Here is a 21879-nt window from a genome sequence, read left to right on the forward strand (position 1 = left end):
CTGTGGGTTCGTGGAGTGCTGTCTGTGGCATCAAATTAAGTAGTGCAAATAATATATTTGGAGAGTAAACCAATAAACACCACCTCATGATTCCTGGCTGGCCACTGGTCCCTGGCTCTGGCTCGGTCATCGGCAAAACCTGGTACAGAGGAAATAGGCTGAGGGTTCTCACCCGCCAGGCAGCGTGGAATCTGCTGAAAACTCATCCCATGTTTCAACTGCAGGGACTGCAGACTCTCAGTTCCCTGGAGGCACTGTGGTTTTTCTCTGTTGGTGAGGGAAAAATGAAGAGTCAGCAAAATTCGTACATTATTTTATATCCAATATATTTAGAATCATTATGTCGACCAATGGAGGCTGAAATACACTTCAGTCTCCACTTTTCTTGCATTTTCAGGATTTGCATGATGCATAGAGACATGGATTTAGGCTCAGAACAACAAAATTCGGGGCACAGACTAATTGGGCAAATGTTTTGCTGTTTGATAGAAAAAGTGGATGAACTGATTCCCAAGTTTCAGCAACAGGAAGGCGCTACAACGAGGGAAGATGGAAAATCCCGGCGTGTTTTTTCCTTCTGACAGTTTTGCACAAACCACAGCCAAGAGCAGTGGGTTAATCATCAAAGTCAGCACATGTTTTTGCATCATGTGTAGGAATAGACAGTTGTTGGGGCCACACATTATTAAACAGAAGGGGGCATCCTCACCCCTCTGTGGGCACCTGCAGCGTACAGACGCTGTTCTGCATAGGAACCGCCGGTGTTCCCTCCTCGGCTGAAAGGTGTCGGGCTGTGCTGTGCTGTGCTGGCAAAGACGTGGCTCACAACCCAACCCCCGTACATAGAGGGGAGCCACTCCAGATGGCAGGTGGCAGGCTGGCCAAGCAGAGGACTTACGCACGGGCTTGTCCGCGGCTACAGCATGAGTAGCTGTCTGTGCCCGCCCACCACAGTCCTAGAAGTTCACACAGAGGCCTTAGTGGGGCTCAGTCACATGCGCCAGCCAGATGGTCTGAACCACACTTGCTATCTCAAGGCTGCGTCCTTGAAAACAGCCCCCACTGTGGGGACGAAGGGCGGAGCGTACGTTCCAAGGACAGGAGAGGGTGAGGAGCCCCCAGTTGCCCTGGTCCAGCTCTAGGGTCAACCAGCAGTCCTGCCCTCTTAGTGACCTCCTCCAGCAAAGACACAGGATTGGAAGCCCAGAGATGTGGTTTCTCAGGCCAGCTCTGTCAAGTGGCATCACCTCGGGTACACCAGGTGGGACAGGATGATCTCTAGGTCACTCTCAGTCCCCCATCCATCCATCTTTCCATTCACGCCTCCCTCTGCAAAGTCTTACTGTGCTGGACACAGAAGTCCTTGTGGACACTTTCCACTGTCTTTTTCACAGAGCCCCGCTGCCAGAAGCCTGGCCTCACATGGACTCCTCTGTCCATCACGGACGGGCCTGGCGCCTGGTCAGGTTCCGCTGCTAGTCGTGCATCCCCGATTCCCGCTGCCCGGTCACCTCTATCGGTGTGTCGGAGGGGAGGGGACTTTCCTCTTCTAGGGAAGAGCGCACATGACTGAGGCAAGATGACTTTACAACTGTCACCGACCAGCACTCCTTATTCCCAGTGGGAAGCAGATGTCGCATTCAACAAGAAGGGAAGGGTTTAATGTCCAAACTCTTACAAAGACATGGACGAGTTAAGGAAACCAGCAGAGGATGATGAAACACTTGGATCCAAGGACAAGAGCGACTGCAGACACAGGAGTGGTGCCACCTGAGGTCTGAGGGGCAGGGGAGGGAACAGCAAAGGGGCCTGTGGGGGTGCCAGCAGTCCTGCTGCTACAGGGGAGCACCCCACCCCACACCCGGACAGGAGTCGTAGCCTCAGGCAGGAATGCCCACCGCCAGCTGCAGCCCGGGGCGTATAAACACCCCAAACTCTCTATCCCTTCCCTTTCTCATCTCCTGCTGCTCCTGCTGGCTGAATTCAACCTAAAACAGGAGGACAAGAAGTGAGGCTGAAGTGGCCCCTCGGGGTCAGCCTCCCGGGGCTCAGAGCAAGGTCACCACGAAGCAGCGGAGAAAAGCCAGCACACGCTTCTTACAGTCATGTTCAAACCGACTTTTCCTAATTTCCGGTAGGTGAAGGATTATCTCAGCACCACAGTTCCTAACCCAGCTGATTAAGCCCTCCAAATCCTTCCTCGTCCAATTAACACAGCCACATCTTTGTAAAGCCCTAGAATTCCACTATGTGTTCAGATCAGTATGCCCTTAAAGGGTTCGTGGATTAATCTTCTCTATTTTTTATCCTCAAAAAAATGCAAGTATGGCAGAACAAAAGAAAAGAGGCCATGACCCTCATATCTGCATGCAAAATCTATGCTTTGGGACAATATGGCAAATGAAATCATGTAAAAAGACATTACCAATAATTAGCCTAATTAAGCCCCATGAACCTAATAGAGGCTGATGAAGCAGCACCGGGAGGCTGGCCGGCTTGGTCCACGAATGGGAAGAGGTGCGTGCCCGGCCGGCCGCAGGGGAGCCCGGGACCCTGGGCAAGTCACTTCACCTCTCGCAGCCTTGATTTCCTCCCCTGCGCTTAGAAACAGACATAGTGATTCCTCTTGAATCCCCAGTGAGGCAACAGGTGTAAGCGCACTTTAGAAACTGCACCATGTACATGAGGATTTGTTGGCTGTTGATGGATAACTCAACTTCCTGCAACCAGTTGGCAGGCCTGGCAAGTCTCACATCTGTGTCCCGGCTATGCTTCGGAGGGAGGAAAGGTCATTACAAAAATGACGTTACAACATTTCTTTAAAAATTGTAAGGGTTATGCGTGATTATCTCAACCTAGTAATAACAGTATTACATTTGGGCATTTGCCTTTTCATAACGCTCCATACTTGGTTCTCTGAACAATTCTGGGAGGTAGACAGAGGACACTATTTTTTTTTTCCCATTTGACGGATTGAAAAGCCCAAAGCATAGGTAGTTAAGAGAAGTCAGAGTGGGAGGGCAGATGTCAAAGGTCGCTGGATAAATCCATGATGCCGTGTTCACCCAGAGACTGGCATGAAACCAGATCTCCTGTAGAGGTCAGTGCCACCCTCCCGCCTTCCAGGTGGAAGAACTGACAGCCCCTACCACCGTTCCCCACCATCGGTCAGTCTGACCGTAACTGTACCCCCTGGCTGGTCTGTTATGAGATTTTTAATGACATTACAAATGAGCGCATACAGCACGCAGGTGACAGCCTTAAACACCGCCGGAGTCTGAACTCTTCCTTTCCCGTAGAGATTCCAGAGAACCTTTCTCGGACACCTTGGACTAAGGATCCTTGAACATGGCCTGTATTTTATTGTAGACTTATTTCCAAAGATAGTCCTAGCTGTAGCCCCCCTGCTCATGTGAGGGACCCATATTATATTCTCTCATTAGCGTGGATAGTCTTCATTCACTCACAGTTGCAGTCATTCTGGAAACACTGAATAGCAAAACTCCCAGGTACTGATGGCTTACGAAGTGCCAGCGATTGTGCTCAGTGCCATGTCATCACTGCCTCATTTAATTTACACAAACCTAATGTGTGCGTTGTCATTTCCATTTTAAATATGTGAAGATGGAATCTTAGCGATATGACATGAATCCATTCATCACTCACTCATCATCCCCTGTCAGCACCACGCTCTCCAGGTGAGCAGGACCTGCCTTCAGGGAGCTCACATTTCAGCCGTTTGTCCTCTCGCCCAGTTCCACACCGCGAGCGGCAGACCCAGGATCACACTTCCGTTCTTTCTGGCTCCTAACCACTGCACCTTACGACCAGGCGTTCTCCTGGACGATGCAGCACAAGGCGCGGTCCCTCCCTTTGTGTCCCCGCACACGTCTCCAGCCAGGAAGGAGAAAACGTCCAGAGTGATGTCTGCAAGCGGCAATCCTGCTGAACGACCACAGAAGTCAGAAATGGTCACTTGCAGAAACTGACACATCGCAACTGACTATACTTCGAAAAAAGGAAGAAAAAATAAATGGTCACTTGTCCAAACAAGGATAGTTGCACATTCTGAGAAGAGGATTTGTTTCTACTGATCTTACTCATGCAGCTTTTTCCTGACTCTGAGATGAGGGGAGAGACTCAAGTTTGTACGTCAGCTTTTATTATGTGTTTGTTTGTTTGTTGTTTGTAAGTTCTCTCTTTCTCTGCTCAGTCCCTGGGAGGCAGCAAGATGTTGTTCAAAGAGCATCACCGGGGTCTTCAGGAGCCCGTGTGCAGTCCCAGTGGTGACGAGCATGTCGGTGACAACGACCATGATGGCGATGACACTACAGTTACGTCCCTGACCAGACGTGGCCTCCTCAGAGACCTTCTCGAGCCAACTATCCAGGTAGGCCATCACTCTCTAATCCCTGATCCTGCGGAATTTTCCACCTTCGTTATCACCACTAACACTGGATCCCACATACATTTTCCGGTTTTGTCTCCTACTGGAATAAAAACTACGTGGAGCCACAGACTTTGTGTCATTCTCCCTTGTACCCCAGCAGCTAGACTGGCATCTGATATTTGATAGTTAATTAATTCGTGCTTTTTGGGAGTTTACCATCTGCCAGGTATTGCGCCAGGTGTCCCAAGAGCATTATCTTACAGAGCATAACAACCCGGTAACAAAGCTCCTCGTTCCTACCTCATTTTAAACATTAAGAAACGGAAGCACAGGGAATTCACGTAACTTGCTCATGGTCACAAAGTTACTGAAGGGGCCAGGATTCCGACTTGAGCATTTAACCACTTCTCTGCCCTTCCTTGAACAGATCCATGTGACTCTGGGCAGGTCGCATCACCTCTCTGGGACCCCGATTTCTCTCGGTGAGAAAGGAGGGAGGTTGGCTGTGCTTATTTCCAAGCTGCTGGGCTGTTCTGACTCAGCTGAATGCCACTGTCTTCCACCGCGTCTCAGTGATCTTCAGAGTATCTGTAGGCTGCATTTTCTGTAGAAGGTTTCATGGATACCGTGAGGATTGAGCTGATCCCTGAAGGGGACACGGAGAACATCCAAAATAAGAGGGAAAGAGATGCTCACTCCAGGGACGTGAGCCGGCGGCAAGAACATGACAACCTGTGGCTGAGGCGCAGGTGCAGAGCCTGAAGCTGGGGGTCATTTCTGGCTCCTACAAGGCAGCTGGGAACCTGTATAGTTCTCTATTTCTGCACAACTGATCACGCCACGGCTTGGTGACTTCAAGCAACAACCCATCATGTCTCAGAATTCCATGTGTGGATCCAGCAGTCTCTCTGCTGGTCTTCCCTGGGCTCACTTAAGTGACAGCAACCGGTGGGAGTTCAGCAGAAGCTGGAGCCCAAGTTCACTTTGATCCCGTGACATTCAGTGCTGGCTGTCCGCGGGGACCTCCTGGATCTGCTTCCTGGGGCTTCTCATCCTCTGGTTGATGTGCAATATTACATGAGTTACAGGTGTACAATATGGTGATTCACAATTTTTGAAAGTTAAACTTCATCTGCAATTATTATAAAGAGCCTGTGCACATTTTTAATCTAAAACAGTATGGAAATAGACCAAGTCACCAAATTCCAATGAGCTAAACAGGAAAGACAAGCAAACCCTCCTACTCGCAGACTTTTTCATCTTGGTTGATGGCAACATCATCTTCCCAGTTGCTCAAGCCAAGTCCTTGGAGATGTCCATGAGTTCTTCTCTCACACTCACCATCTACTGCATCAAGAAATCCAGCTCAAAGTTCATCCCCAATCCAGCCACCTCTCCATACCTCAACTGCTACCACCCTGGTTTATGTCACCATCACCTCTTTTCCTGGAGCCCAATCCCTCGGGTACCCTCTGAGAACCGTGGAACCCACTTCAGGCATCTTCCCACCAAGAGATGGGGTGATTAGGACATTTATCCGTTGACTCTCATCACCCAGTTATTGAAGGTTTCCACTATTTGATGTCACACTCCCTGACATTTCCAGTTTAGGTCTGTACTTTGCTGGGCAAGCTCCCATGATGTCAAACAAAGAAGGAAAGAGATGCAGTTTTCCAGGGCAGCCCTCACAAAGTATCACCAACTGGGTGGCTTAAAACAACAGAATTGTCTCGTTCTTCTGGAGGCTAGAAGTCCAGCATCAAGATGTTGGCAGGAAATGCTTCTTCTAAAAGCTGTAGAGGATAATCTGTCCTTGTCCCTTCTAGCTTCTGGTATCTGCTGACAATTCGTGACGTTCCTTGTCCTGTAAAATCATTACTCCAATCTCTGTCTTTATCACCACATGGTCAGAGTCTCCCCGTGTGTCTCTCTCCTCTTCTTACAAGGACATGGGTCATATTGGATCCAGGGCCACTCTATTCCAGCACGACTGTATCTTAACTAATTACATCAGCAATAACCCCATTTCCAAATAAGATCACCTTCTGAGTACTGGGGGTTAGGATTTCAGAACATCTTCTACAATTCACCCCACAACAGACAGGAGGCTATAAGCATGCTGAACACTCTCCACCATGGCTACGGTTTAACTAAGGGGTGAGCACGGAGGACATAGGGCAAGATTCCAACAGTGACAGGCCATTACCTGGAATGGTAAATCTCAGATTGCCTGAAGGGTGGGAGGAGAACCAAGGCCAGTCCCAGAAGACAATGATCTACTGTCAAGTCTTCAGCAAAAAGAAGTGAACACATTTAGCTTGAGAGCTCATTCAGATTGGGATTGGCTGTCGGATAGAAGGGTCAGGTCAGCAGATTTAATGGTGGTGACCTACCATTTCTAAGGAATTTACTCATCTCAGGGAACTGAACTGTCGGGGTGGAAGACAGCCACGTGTGGATCTGCATCTCACTCTGGAGGGTACCCAGCTCTAGAGAAAGTTTCAGCATATGAACTAGGCAGGTCAAAAATCACCACTTAAGCATCACCACAATTAATCACTTTGGAGGGAAAGCTAGTGACCTAAATGCTGGTGTCTGTGTCTTAATTCCCATCTGCAGTATCCACGTTAGAAGAACCTTCCAACCCTTGGAAATTCTCTTCCCAAGAGGGTCCTGATGCAGAGCAGATGTTTGGAAATCATTTAGCCTGTCGGTGATGAATTAGTTTTTAATGGCATTCTCGTGTACTTGTTATAAATCATTAAGTGTCCAACAGACTGTCTCGTCTCTTCACAGACTTGGTCGGCTGGGGTTCCTAAGTAGCAAAAATTCACAGTGATGGGAAGGAGGTTACCTCGGCCAGTTGAAAACGGCAACCCTCCACTCCCCCTCGCACTTGTCCTTGACATCTGTCCACATCCCTTTTCTCATCTGCCCTCCTCCGTCCCCTCCCCCCATCTTCCTCTCACCTCCCAGCGGTCCTTGCCCTTTTCTACCTCCTCGACCTTCCCTCCATCCTTTCACAGCCTTCCTCGCAACTCTCTATTACTCTTATCTCTTTCCTCCCTCCACGCTTTTCCCTACTTCTCTTTTTACCACCCCGATCTTTCCTCGGCATTAAAAATAAAAGCTGTTCTCTCTCGATAAGCTGAGAGAGAGATTCACATGCTGACACAGTATGATTCTTAACACTGGTAATAAATTCATGGTCAGCTCTTCCTGGAAATGCAGGAAATTAGAGTTGGGGTGGGGGTGGGGAGAGCGAGCAGGAGCAAACCTGGAAGAGAGAAAAACAGCTCAAGTCCGTGCGAGGGCTTGGATAAGCATTAGCTGTACGTGAGACAGTATGCTAATCATTAAAACCAACAATATGGTATTCTACGTTCCAGAATTTTCTTCCCCTGAAAGGAACAGACGTGCTTTTTGGAGTCACGTGAGTAACAGTCTGCACCATGGGTATGCCCCTTACTCACCACGTGACTCTGAGAATTAGGGAAATCTGGAGGCTAAGACACTGTGAATATGCCTACCTATAATGGAAAAGGCTCTGCAAGATACCTGTATCTAAATCACTTTGCTGTACGCCTGAAACTAACACACCATTATAAATCAGCCACACTTCAATTTTTAAAAAAGGAGCTGCTCTCATTATTACATTAAGAACCCTGAGAATCAGTTTCCTCGCATAACAAGGGTGTGCTCATGTGTCATTCAATGAGTTATTGTGAAGATCAGATTAGATAATATATTTATAAAGCTCAACACAGTATTTACTAAGCATATAGTAGATCTTCCATTGATACTAGTTTCCTGCCTACCTCCATGAACTGGGCCTGGGGCTACTCTCCAGGGCTTTAAAACTGAACCAGAGATCCTTACACTGATTCAAGTGTTTATTAGGTTATTGAAATGTCAGACAATACACTGTTAAAACCAGAGCGAACGGGAAGAGAGCAAATGCTACAGAACTGCGGAGAAAAACAGCTGAAGGGCAGAAGGAACTTGGATGCTGAGACGACAAACATGCAGATTTCAGCAGAAGCAAAGCATATACAAAGTTGAGAGTAAATTAAAGTCTTTCTTTACTCCAAAGAAAACATAGCTACCTTTTATAAACAGAGGAGAAAGATTTTCATTTTAATCAGTCTCCACTCAATTTTTGGTAAGATAATGGGTTGAACCTTCTCTGCAGACAAAAATGACTAACACTTGTTGATTATTTTGAAACAGTGTCATATGCACTCTGCATTACCCACCTGTCCCGGCCCTGTGAGGCGGGCAGTTTGATCCTTCCATGTCACAGATGAGAAACGGAGACACTGAGAGCTAATTTCTTGCCCAATACACACAGCTGAAAAAGTAGAATGCTGGTGCATACTGAGATGGCAGCCTTCAAGATCTTCTGATGCTACTAGACAGATGTTTTTATATTATTTGGATTATCTAAATAAACATCTATGTATAAATAAATGTCCATACGTATTTGTGTCTGCATTTATGTACATACGTATACCCACATATATGAGATGCATCAATACACACGCATGTAAGACATACGTATGTTGCTTGGGACAAAGACCGGCACACACAAGTGCTGCCCACCAAGTATTTCTGGCTTCCCCTCCTCCAGGCACAGGGAGGAGTTGCACTTCCTCTAGGGGTGGTCATATGACTAGCTCTGGTCAATGACACGTGAGGGACACTGACAGGTCGGTTCCAGATGGAAGCCTTTATAGTTGGCACCTCCTTCAGGATTCCTGCTTTCCTTACACCACTGATAATAAAAGCAACCTAGATAACAGCTGCTCCGTCTGCCTGGGTACCAGAGAGAAGGCAGCACGAGTCAGAGTCCCTGGAGAACCCTGGGTGGACAAGAAGCACGAGGGAGAGACGAGCCCTGGCGGTCGGAAGCGCCGAGGTGCTGGGGCTGTTTGTCGCTGCACCGAGCCCAGCCTCGCCTGGCCACGCTTCTGCTGCTGCTGCTCCTGCGGGTGTCACTATCAAGCAGCAGTGGTGATGTCGCTGTTAGTGGTGGTGCATCACGCCACCCCCACTGGTGTTTGGGAGCAGAAAGCAGAAATGCCCGGTGCAGGCCTGCAGGCTCACGTATACTGAAGGTTCACGATACAGGCCATGAGCTGTGATTCAGATTGCCTGTACCGTGTTCCACTCGGAGACCCCAAATGGCCAGGCAACCCCCAGAGGAGAAGGGAGAAGGGGTGTAGGCAAGGCCGAGACTGCTTAATCACATTCATTAACTCCGAGGTAAAAGTTGGGTTTATTGCATCATAAAACGCAGAAGTACCCCCTTGCCTAACTTCTTAGGAGACAGGCCGGAATGTCATTCTGGGCTTATTTCTCTGGGGAATTAACTGGTTGGATTCCTTCAAAGTTTAATTAAATTGTCACATAACACATAAAATAGCAAATAAAACAGGCTTTTCCAATGTCCTGGTGTTAATTTTATGTCATCAAAATTGTTTAGCTTGTTAGCTGCCTAACTCCGGCTGCCCCAGTTACCAATTAAGGGTTCTACGTGAGTGCTGCTCCCCATCTAAACACCAGCCCTGGCTGCACTCCTGTTACACTTTTCATTTCCTTGCGGGTTACCACTACCAATTTTTCAATAGGTTCTTGGTCATTTACGTTTTATGCTGTGCAGTTTTTAATAGCAGAGGAAAACTTGAAAAGTTTGACTCAAGGAAAAAAGTGTCAAAAAGCTGAAGTGTCTGTGAGAAGGGACTTGACATTATCAGCTCTAACCTGCTTGTGGTGTAGATGAAGACGCTACAGAGGTTCAGAGTGGCCCCAGGATGAATCCATGACAAGGATGGGATTCTCATCCAGGAAAGCAGATTCTAAGGATGATGCTTTTATGAATGTACACGGCTGCCATCTTGCCCCGCAATCTCTTGTCCACTCGGTGACATTTCCTGGCTGAATGTCTCATCATCTTTTAGGCATGCTGTTGATGTCATAATCTTTTTACCGGCCTTCCTGATTCTAGGCACACTGTAAGGTGGGAACTCTTAGCTATTCCCCATCCACCCTCTTTTTCCCCCTCCCCTTCCATAGGAAGGATGAGAAGACATTCATTTCAGTCCCAGGGGAGCTGAGTTGACTTGAGCACCCCAGGTTATCTGGCCCCACCTACCCACCTAGTCCTCCCATGGGAAAGGGAGGGGCTCATCTGCTTAATGTGCCTTCGAGGCATGACCCACACTGGACCATATGAGCTGAGGTCAGAGCCACTGCCCTGAAGAGCCAGTGCAGACCTGGACATCGGCTGTCTCAGCCCCTCTGCTCTACGAGACACAGGTGTGTGAACGAGCACATACCTTGTTCCAAGGATCGAACAAGGCTCTTGGTAGATCGTGCTCTCACCACATGCGCTCTGTCTTTGTGGGTGGCGGGGAGGAAGGAGAAAGCCTCATTTTGACCTGGGTTCAAACTGCTTTCGTGAGTTTAGTCCTATCGGGGAGTTCTAAGCACTGAGGTATGATGGAAACATCTTGTCCAATAATTAATAATGCACTTCAGATTCCAAGTCCATTTCTTAAGTGCTTAGAAACCAGTGGGAAGGAGAGGTGGGTCGTTGGCATCCACAAATTTCCAACACAAATTTTTCCTATTTATCTTTCCTACTGGTACCCGAGTTATTGCTGGGGGGTCAAAATCCCTCAGTAGATTCCCAGGTCCAAAACTTGGCATGAAATTTAAACTATTTAGAATAAAGATACAAGACTTTTCTTACATGGCTCCTCTCTACTTGTCTACCAATCTCTCTCATCATTCCCCTCCTAAATCTTAGCTGTACAGTCACCAGAAGTGACTGAGATACTGTAGCTCGGTGCACCTGTGCCCAGAAATGCCCCTCGTGTGGATCCTGCGCCCATCCCTGCACTCCTCCATCTCCACTTCCACAGACACAGAATGTGATGCTTGGCAACTTCCTACACTTCCTTCCAGAATATGCTAAAAGGTGATAATTTCAATGAGAAAATACCAGATTCCAAGAGAATTGGTTAGCAATGATTTCAGCTAGACTCAAATAAACAAAGACCACTTATGAGTGATTTAACATTCTTCTTTCGGTTTCTCTTTTGGTTCAGACGTTTTAACTTCTTTTAATTGTGGTAGAACACCTCACATATTACCCTCTTAACAGAGCTTTAAGTGTGCAGTGCAGTGTTGTTACCTATAGGCACATCAGATCTCTAGAACTTACTCATCTTGAACAACTTACAATTTTATAACTTACAATTTTATAATGGCAACTCCCCATTTCTTCCTCAAGCCCCTGCCAACCACCGTTCTATTCTTTGCTTCTATGAACATGTCTGTTTTAGACACCTCATATAATCATGCAGTATTTCTTTTTCTGACTGACTTATTTCACTTAAGTTACCCCTCATTCATCCATGTCACAAATGGCAAGATTTTCTTCTCAGTCTGAATACAACATTCCATTGTATGTAATTTAAAAAAATTTTTAATTCAAATGTAGCTGTTTACAATGTTGTGTTTACATTTTATCATTCATCTGTGGATGGGTATTTGGGTTGTTTCCATAGCTTGGTTATTGTGAATGATGTTAGAATGAGCATGGGAGTATAAATACCTCTTCGCCGCATTGATTTTAATTAATAAATACCCAGCAGTGGGATTGCTTGACCATGTAGTCATTCTACTTTTCATATCCTGAGGACTTTTATAGATAGTCACGGCACCACTTTGCATTCCCACCAACAGTGCACAAGGGCTCCAATTTCTCCACATTCTTGCCAACACTTGTCTTTTGATTTTTTGATAAAGGCTACCCGAACAGGCATGAGCTGATATCTCACTGTGACTTTGGTTTGTGCTTCTCTGATAATTAGTGATGTTAAGCACCTTCTCATTTGTATATCTCCGATGGAGAAATGTTTATTCAAGTCTTTAGCCCATTTTTAAGTTAGGTTCTTAGGGGGTTTTTTGTTGTTGTTATTGCGTCATAGGACTCAATCTGTATTTTGGAAATTAACCAGTTAACCAGCTAACACGGTTTGCAAGTACTTTCTCCCATTCCTCAGGCTGCCTTGTCACTCTGTTGGCTGCCTCCTTTGCTGGCAGCAGCTTTTAGTTTCATGTAGTCCCACTTGTCTAATTTTGCTTTTTTTTTGCCGGAGCTTTTGGTGCCATACCCGTTAAATACATTTCCAAGATCAATGTCATAAAGCTTTTCTCCTATTTTTCTTTTTTTACAGTTTTTACAGAGGTTTTACAGTTTCAGGTCTTACATTTAAGTCTTTAATCCATTTTAAGTTGATTTCTGTGTGTGCTGTAAGACAAGAATCCAATTTTATACTCTTGTATGTGGATATCCAGTTTTCCCACCACCACTGGTTAAAGAAACTGCCCCTTCCCCGTTGTGCATTCTTGGCATCCTTGTCAGAGGTCAGTTGACCAGAGATGCATGGACTTATTTCTGAGTTTCCTACTCTGTTCCATCGGTCTATGTGTCTCTTTACGCCAGTACTATACTGTTTTAATTACTGTAATTTTAGAAACAAATAGCACCTCTTTATCTCCCCTTTTATTTCCTGGATTCAAATTACACCCTGGGCCTGAACTGCCTGGCTTGGTATTTTCATGTAGTCAGGGCTCTATTGAGATGGAGTGGGGACATCCCAGATTATATGAAGTCCTTTCTCACGCTGATTTTTGAACAGAAAAGATAATAGCCTGAATGTCACAAAGACAAACTCACGTGTAACATCATAAATTCATTCACTGATTTTATTCAACAAATGTTTAAAGAGCACCTACTTTATGTCAAGCCTCTGCTATTCCTTAAGGATTTGAGGATGATTAATATACATGCCTGTGCCTATGAAGTCCACAAATGAGAGGAGACAGAATTTAGGTACAGGTAATACAGTGTAATGGAGCGATGCGCAAGGGTCAGCAGGGCCAGAGAGAAAAGCGAACTTCAGTCTCCTTAGGGTAGGTAGGAAGTTTGCAGAGAGGAACTAAAACTCAGCCTGGGCCTTGAAGGAAGAGGAACAATTTGCAAGGTGGAGAGGAGAAAATGATGCAATCCTGAGTCTGAACATGAATGGATCCTAGTAGGTAACACACTGGGGGAATGATGTCAAATATTCCGCAGTCCAGTGTCCAGAAGACTGTGTTAATGGCTCAAAGATCTAGTTCTGTACTGGCCAATATGAGGCCTTAGCAAAGATCTCTATGAAATGCAACACCTGTCCTTTTCAACAATCATCTTCAGCAATTTCTAAAATAATGGTGCCAGTAACTAATACTGGAAACAGAGTTTCTGCTCTTTGTCAAGCCCTCAGCTAAGTACTTTCCATGTGTTACCTAATGTAATATACATAACCAATCTGTAGGGTGAATACTGTTATTCAAAGAGTTATTGCTTAATTAAAACCCTTGGGTCTTAGTCAACGGCTAACTGGTAAGTGGAAAACCAGCCACCGTTTGCGGGCTAGGAAGAGAAACAGAAGTGCAATGGCTGGCAGAAGGGGAGTGCTGCGGACAAGGACCCCTGGTGATGAGAAGCAGCTGTGAGAGGCGCCTATTGAAGTCGAGGAGCTTTGTGTATACACTGATTCCTGGGCAGCGGTTAATGGCTTAGGCAATCAGGAGCTTGGCACGCACACGATTAGAAAGTGAAAAAGTTTGGGAAACGTGTATGTGAATGGACCCATCAGATGGGCTGCACATTAGGTGGATCTTTATCTTTCAAATTAATGATCAGCACTCACCTACCACACAGGAGGCACTAAGCAGTCCAGTGGATGGAATGACCTGTCCTGTGGCTGACGGCCGGTCTCTCCCCTCGGGCACCCCAGGATGTGTACAGTGGACCTGCGAACATACTGTCTATGGTGGCACAGATAGGTTTATGCATAAAGTTAACACAGGTCTCCTCTATCTGGGATGACAGCCACTGTCACGGTTGGGTGCCCAGCGTGTCAGCAGAGATCAGCACAGATTTTCCAGATCATTCTTCAGGGAGACAGGTGAGCCCCTAAATGGAGGTTGATTACATGAGACATTTTTTATGATGAAGGAGCATTGACTTGTCCTTCCTGGAATTGATACAAGCTCCTTTCCTTCCCTGACTACTGTGCCTCTTCCAGCATCATTCCCAAGACTTACCAAATGCCTGCCCCATGCTACCCCACACGACACCGCCTCAGGCCAAGGGGGCCATTTAACATAGAGGCAACAGTGGGCCCACAGTCGTAAGTGTCCCTGGCCTAACTGTGTGTCCCATCACCCAGAAGCCAGATGTCTGAAAGAATCATTGCTTAAGAACTCAAAGGCTGAGACAACCAACCTGGAGACAACCCCTTATGGAGTCTGAACACTGACTTCCAGGTTTTGGTACATACATTCAATTAAGAGTCGGCAAACCACTGTCTACACGCCAAATTTGACCCAATGTCTGTTGTATAAATAGTTTTATTGAAACATTGCCATTTATTTGTTTTCGTATTGTTTGTGGTTGCTTTCACACTGAGATGGAAGATATAAGTAGCTGAAACAGAGATGATGGGGCCCACAAAGGTTAAAGTATTTACTCTCTGACCCTTTCCAGAACTTTGCCTACTCCTGCTCTAAACCAATGACTGCTGTATGCTTCTGTGTGCTCCATAGCTAGAGTAAATGGGTATAGAAACCACAGGTTGGCAAGTAGAGTTGGCATCTCTGATGCCATCACTCACTCCCCAGGACCCACCTAGAAGAATGTGTTTCCTCGCCCCTCAGCCTTAGGCTCCACCTAGTTTAACGTCTTAGTTCCAAGGGAGAAAACTGAACAGGAAACTGTGACTGCCATATATCCACTCTGCCAATAAGCCAGCAAGAAAAGAAAGGAGTCGTTAAACCTCTGAATGTAACTGACCCTGGTCTCCAGGGTTGCTACACAGTGGGGGAAGGGAAGAGTTTATTTAGGTACCAAGTCCTCATGCTAGTACCCTTTGATAATCTTGTGTACTGTTAATAGTCAACTGAAGTAGTCATGACCTTCATTGAGGGCTAGGAAGTAAAGGCTCATATCCCTCTGGAATGAAGATATGCGTCACTGGGCAAGCAACTGAGAACAGCCAAAGTGCTGTCCAAGGGTAAGGAGAATATCAAACGAGTGATGGGGAGAGAAATGATGACTATTGCTCATGTTCCCAGTATCAGCTGCAGTACCAGAGATGGCAGCTGAGTCTGTCCATCTTTTGAGGAGATTGCAATTGGCCACCATGTTGAAGTCAAGAAATGAGTTCATCTTGTCCTAGTACAGTGTGTGATCCAGCTGTTCTTGGATAGTGGATGGCTCGGAGTGGTCCAGGAGGTAGATTTATGTAACCCAGTTGATATATATCATCAGACTCCCTCGGCCCCACCTGCCTCCCCAGGTTTAGACACTATCTTCCCCATCATCTCATCTCCTAAAATGCTGGGTGTCTCATCCTACGCTGGCTGAGGGCTGGGCTTTGGCATGTCCTTTGTCATGCTTGCCACTGTCCTTCCAACATCCAGGTCCAACCCAGCTGGACCCACGGATGATCTGAGTCTTCACACTACTTCTGGTTTCAGATGAAAGACTTTACCATGAGGCATGGGTCTGGCTTTCTCTGTGGCTTCCTGGAGCAGTAAGGCATACCCTCTAGAAGTGTAGGTGAGCTCACATTTTATAGGGCAAATGTGGACCAGTAACCCAGATGGGAAGAAGCTGGGAGATAAACATTCCTCCACCCTCCCTTGGACTGACTGCTCCGAGGTAATGTGCTGCCTTTAGCCAGCCTAACGGTGTCCCTTGTGCCATTCATGAGTTTTCCTGTGGACCTATGACCAGGCTGGTAATGACCTCCTTTGGTGCTTCTCCCCACTCCCTGTCCTACTTTCCCTTCTCCCTCTCTCCTGCCACCCTGGCATTACACTTCCTAATAAAGCCTTAGCATGCAATCCTTATTTCAGCTTTTGTTTTCGAGCAGAACAGAGCTAAAACCACCTGCTGGAACATGCATCTCGAAGGCGGCATGCCCAAAGGGAATAGTCACGGGGGCTATTCAAAGCTTTCCATCTTGAAGGCATCCAAGATACTCTTCATTCCCAACTCCCGGGACCCTAGTAAGCAGAAATAAATATGAGCTTTGAGATCAGACAGATCTCATTTCAGTACTGGGTTCTGCCATCTACTTAACCTGGACAGATCACTTGTCCTCTCTGAATCTCAGTATCTTTATCTAAAAATGGAAACAATTGTACCTGTTTAATAGGGCCATTTTTAAAAGGCAGCAAGGCAACATATAAAGAACCAGTACGTCACTTAGCATACGACAGGTGGTCACTAAATACTGAGCTTTCCTGGCTCGGGGTCCTAACTCCAGGTGCTGTGAGATCTGTGCACACCCTGAAACCCAAGCTCGCTAAGTGTCTCCTTTTTTAAGTTCTCTACAGAGAAGCCATATATCAGAAGAGACCAGTGGTGGCTGCCAGGGACAATCCATTTTCAGAATGGCATCCACATGGAAAGGGACTGACATTTCTGGCACCCAGGTGGCCCATTTCCTCCCAGATGCCTGTCACATCTTAGAGGCCTTATGTCATTCGTCAGAACTGTCTTGCCAGGGCACGTCTTCCACGTGTGGCTTCTACCTCTGCTCTCCTCGCGGCAGAAGACAAATGAGAAAATGTAACTCAGAAGCATTTTCACGTGGTACAGAAAAAGCAGCTTGGCGTTTAATTTGGCAGCCCTGCCCAGTGAACTTCTCCTGAATCTCAGGATCAAGTTCTGTGAATAAACTGTCATTTCCAACCTTCTGTGTGGGCTAGTCCTTCCCGTTGAATCCAGGAATATATCTACATAAGTATGAATATTAACATGCAAATGCATGGAAATGAGGCCCAAACGGGGCTAAATATAGGGCTGTAAAAGAAAATTAACTTGCATATGTCAGCATATAAATGCTCTGTGTGAAAAACGGCATTAAGTTATTGTTCTCTACATTTATGAAGAAATGGCCTACAACAAGAGAGGTCTTAATTTAACACAGGGAAGAACTTGATTTTCTCAGGGCAGGGAGGTGAAGAGAAATTTAGAATGGGCAGATGGAGGAAAGTGTGGAATCTCTGCACAATCCATTTTAGCCAGAGCCTAGGAAGCATTTAGATGTTCACGTGCCTGGAGACACGAAGAATGAAACGGCGGCTTTGATTCACAAGATGTCGAGGCAGGGAGAGCTCTGAACGCTTAGGCAACCCAAGCCCTTTCACTAGCCCATTTCCCGTGTGAGGAAACTCAGGCCCAAGGAGGTGGGTCTTTACCCCCCCACCCCAGAACGTCTGCTGTACCGTCTGCTGATGGAATGTTCTGGAAGAAAGAGACCTGGGGAAAAGCAAAGAGAGAGATGTGAGCGGGAGCAAAAGGAAGCAAGAGAGAGTGAGAACTCCGTGGGGCGGAAGGGGTCTTTGACAGTTTCAGCCCACGCTGTGCCCCTGAGAGCGGCCAGCAGCTTTTACTGCAGTCTGGGGCTGATTCTTGTCGATCTCGGTCCCGGAGCTCACCTCCCGAGGACCGTGCTTCTGCGGCGTCACACCTGGGGCTGCTCTAACGCCATGAGGGGAAGGCCAGAGAGCTACTCGGGGGTCTTGCACAAAGTCACACCTTATCTCCCTCCTAGAAGGGAAGCTGCTTCTGGAGAGGCGGTAAGGAGCCACGTCTCACTCATCCAAGCAGGCCCCGCAGCACACTCCATACAGAGCTGACGGAGCATGGACCCTTAAACACACCCCCACGTCCTGTAACTAAATCACTCCGCCTCTCCTGGGTTTCCCTGACAGGCCCACCAGCCAGGCAGAGCCAGCATCTTTCAGCAGTGGACCAGTCGGTGTGTCTCATTAGACTTCTGGCCACTGTGGAGCTGGCGTCTCCCACCCAACGCTGCCCCATCCCTGCGGACAACCCCCCAACCCCCCACCCCCCGCCCCGGGCAGAGTCACTTTACTTCCAAGCTCCCTTCTTCACCACTTGCCCTTCACCTACCCATCAGCTAAGCATTTCCAACACCCTCCTCATTTCCTGGTCTTCCCACTCGGGAAGCCAAGTGTGGCTGAACTCAGCAGAAGCCCAGGTGGAGCCTGCTTTTTCTCTCTACAGTGAAAAAAAAAATCCAGTAAACTTCTTAAAGAAGTGAAATGAAGGATCAAGGAAGAGTGAGAGGGGAGTGGAAAACACAACCACGTGTGTAGCACTGACTGTGCTTGACGGGCTCAGCCCTCCTGTGTGTCAGAGGAAATGCTCCGGCTGACTTAGAGTTTTCTGGGTGGACTCGGAAGAGTGACAAGAGTTTGTTGGGAAGACACCAGGGAGGAGAAGGGAGGCAGAGGCCCTGAGGGGTGCAGAACGGGGAGCTGTCTGGGGAGTTCAGCATCACCTCCTAATCGTTCTGCTGGGTACCTCGATGGCGCCTTCTCAGAACTTTCCATGTGGGCACCAGAGGGAGGAAGGACGAGAGAGAGGAAAACTAGGGCTCCTGCCCTTACAGCAAAGAAGACCTGTCCCCTGGCCCAAGGCCGCCCAGCATTTGTCTTGGGTTCTGACCAATCCGATTCTCCCTCCTCCCTGGCCAGGCGAGGCTGCCAGCAAGTGGGCGGGCAGCTGGCAGGAGCAGACGGCTGAGAGCGCCCCTCCCCAACTCTTGGCATCCAGAGGCAGGCAACAGTAGACAGTTTTGTACACAGAAATAATAAAACAAAATCACTGAAATAACAGCTAGCATTTCTTGAAGCATCAATGAGGCATGCGTTGAAAATACCCAGCATATTTCCCTATTTTACATCTATTACTTATTCTAGTCCTCACAAAAACTCCATGAGGTTTGCGTTATGAATATCATCTGTTTAACAGATAGGGAAACTGAGACACAGGGAGGCTCTCTGGCTGTGATTCAGAGACATACAGAATGTTCTGGAAGCTCATGAAAGTGTGCATGCGTGTGTATGTGTGGCAGAGGGCCATGTGACCCGATTTGAAGGGAACACAGAAATATAATCAAAATAGCGATGGTGGCGGCACCCCTGACTCCAGCCTTCCTCTCACTCTCCACGCGCGGTCCCCGAGGAGGCACTTCCCGTTCCGCCCCGAGCACGTCTCTGCATTGTGACCACCTCCCACAACGCCCCCGCTGCTGCCCCGGTCCAGGTCCTCACCATCTCCTGTCCGGCTCTGCGGAGCCTCCTGATCGGTCTCTCTGCCTCCACTCCTGCCCCTCGTCAGCCTCCTCCCAGCACAGCAGGCAGAGCCCGCCTGTAAATGTAAATGTAAGTCCGTTCACATCCCTCTTCCGCTGAGGACCCTCCAACGCTTTCCTGTCTCACCCAGAGTAAGACCAAAATCCTCCAAATGGCCAGAAGGTCCACACACCCTGGCTTCCAGTCCCCTGTCTGACTTTCTTTTCTATTTTTCTCTCCTTTTCTTTGCCACCTTCCAGAGGCCCGGTCTCCTCCCTTCCCCTGGAACAGGCCAGGCATGCCCCTTCCTCAGAGCCTCTGTGTGGCCTGCCCCCCTCCCCGGAATGCTCCTCCCACAAACATCCCTCAGTCTTGCTGCCTTCCAGTCTTTTCTTGAAAGTCATCTCTCAGGGAGGCTTTCTCTGAACACCCATCTAAAATTCCCCTGCACTTTTCCTCCTTCGCACCAAATACTGACACTATTTACCACACTGCATCGTTTCTAAGGTGACATATTGCACGTTTTAGCATCTTTGAAATCATGATGTATTTACAATTGAGTCTTGGCCTGGGTTCCCACAAGGAACAAGTTTGGGCTTGAGGCAATGAACACCCACACCCACACCCCCCGTGTCATCAACTCCCCCGAATTCAGGGGTGTGTCTGCTGTCTTGGCCAAGCAACTTCTTGCAGCATCCTAAAAAAAATCACTATGGTGCCCACAGGACGCAGGCCTCTGACCTGTGCAGGTGTGACCCACCACAGCTGCACAGAGATGAGGGGGCAGCTGGGATCACCAGCGTCAACTACGGCACATCTTAGTTTGTCACCACTTCTTTCTTAGTGGCCCAGAAAATAGTTACGCAAATTACAATCTATAGTATCTCTGACTTAATGAAAAACAGTAATCTTCCTACTTATTGTGTATCTCTGCCACTAGAAGCCAGTCTCCATGAGGGCACCCAGTGCTCCCAGATGGACGAAAGAGGCATGAGCTGCCTTTCTGGATACGCCTGGCACACAGCTGGATTCAGTAAATTGTTGCTGAATGAACAAAGCAACTGAATCAAAAGGGGATCTTCTCTCACAATGCCAACCACAGAAAAGTCTAACATGGTTTTAGCAGGACTGTCAGTTACTCCGGGACCACATGGTTATGACACTGGTCTCCAGGGGAGCTCCAGCACCCTTCACCCCACATCCGCCGGAGAAGGACTTCTGGATGCAAGACGAAAGCCAAGGAAAGCTCCCAGGCTGGGGAGTGGAGTGGCTGGCTGGGTACTGGGGGCGGGACAGGAGGAGGAAATTTTGGGGTGAGGAGCAGGAGCTAGGCGAAGGCTTTTGCAGGCGTGGGGTATGGTCTTCCCTCTGGGACATATCTTGTTCTTTTAGGATGCATTTTTCCTGTTCCCACCCTGGGATCTGCTGTAGCCTAAGAGGCAGGAAGAAGGAACTCTCATTCATCTCCCGAGATGCAAGAAACAGCCCCAGGAGCAACGAGCAGCCCTCCGAAGGGCCTCTGGGGTCTGAGGGAGAAATGGTCTCTTTCCTTAAGTGTGCGGAAGAGAGGAATTCTAGAGAAGGGAAATTTTTCCAAAAGCTCCATTTTTCCCCGGCTGACCATTTTTACATCACCCTCCCAAATCTTTACGTTTTCAAAACACAAATGAAACACTGGCATTTTCTTTAGTATTTTAGCTCCTTGGCCTGTTCCATACCCACACACCACTTTGTGGGATTCAGCATACTGACTGGTGGTATCCACAAAGCAAAGAGAAGTCAGATGGATGGGCTCATGGTAGCCTCACAATTGCTTTCTTTCTGACCCCTCTGTCTCCCCTTCTGCTGCTCAAGTCCCTTCCACAGCCCCCGTGCCCACAGCAGAAAAACCACAACCCTGACCAGCATGAATGGCCCCTTGCCCTCCGGCCCCAACTTAACCTTGTCAGCCTCGCCTCCCATTACAGCCCTCCATTTACTCGAGGCTCCAGACAAACTCGCTTTCTGAAAACAAACACAAAAGGAAGGTCTAGTTCTGCAACTGATCGGATGTGGGAGGTGAAGAGGGCAGAGGAACAAAACCAGCTCCTAGGGATGAGGCCAAGTGCGCATGTGATCACTACGCGCTCACCACTCCTCACGGGCAGGGCAGGTACAACTCCGAGAATAACTCGTTATGCTTGGAAATGTGTCATGAGAGCCGATATTTCATAAACTAAGTAGCCACTTAATGTGGAACACGCTGAAACGACTCT

The 21879-nt window shown here is 47.7% G+C and overlaps 1 long non-coding RNA gene across 1 annotated transcript in view; it reads right to left on the reverse strand.

Moving 5' to 3' along the window:
* Window positions 1–208: 208 nt before the first annotated feature.
* The window catches only part of LOC135318676 (uncharacterized), a 46542-nt gene continuing 24871 nt past the window's right edge, over window positions 209–21879 (reverse strand). The window contains exon 3 of the long non-coding RNA XR_010376947.1: window positions 209–267. This is a non-coding gene — a long non-coding RNA (uncharacterized LOC135318676). The remainder of the gene's footprint in view (window positions 268–21879) is intronic.

The sequence above is a fragment of the Camelus dromedarius genome, chromosome 20 (genome assembly GCF_036321535.1).
Source record: "Camelus dromedarius isolate mCamDro1 chromosome 20, mCamDro1.pat, whole genome shotgun sequence".
In the NCBI taxonomy this organism is placed as follows: Eukaryota; Metazoa; Chordata; class Mammalia; order Artiodactyla; family Camelidae; genus Camelus; species Camelus dromedarius.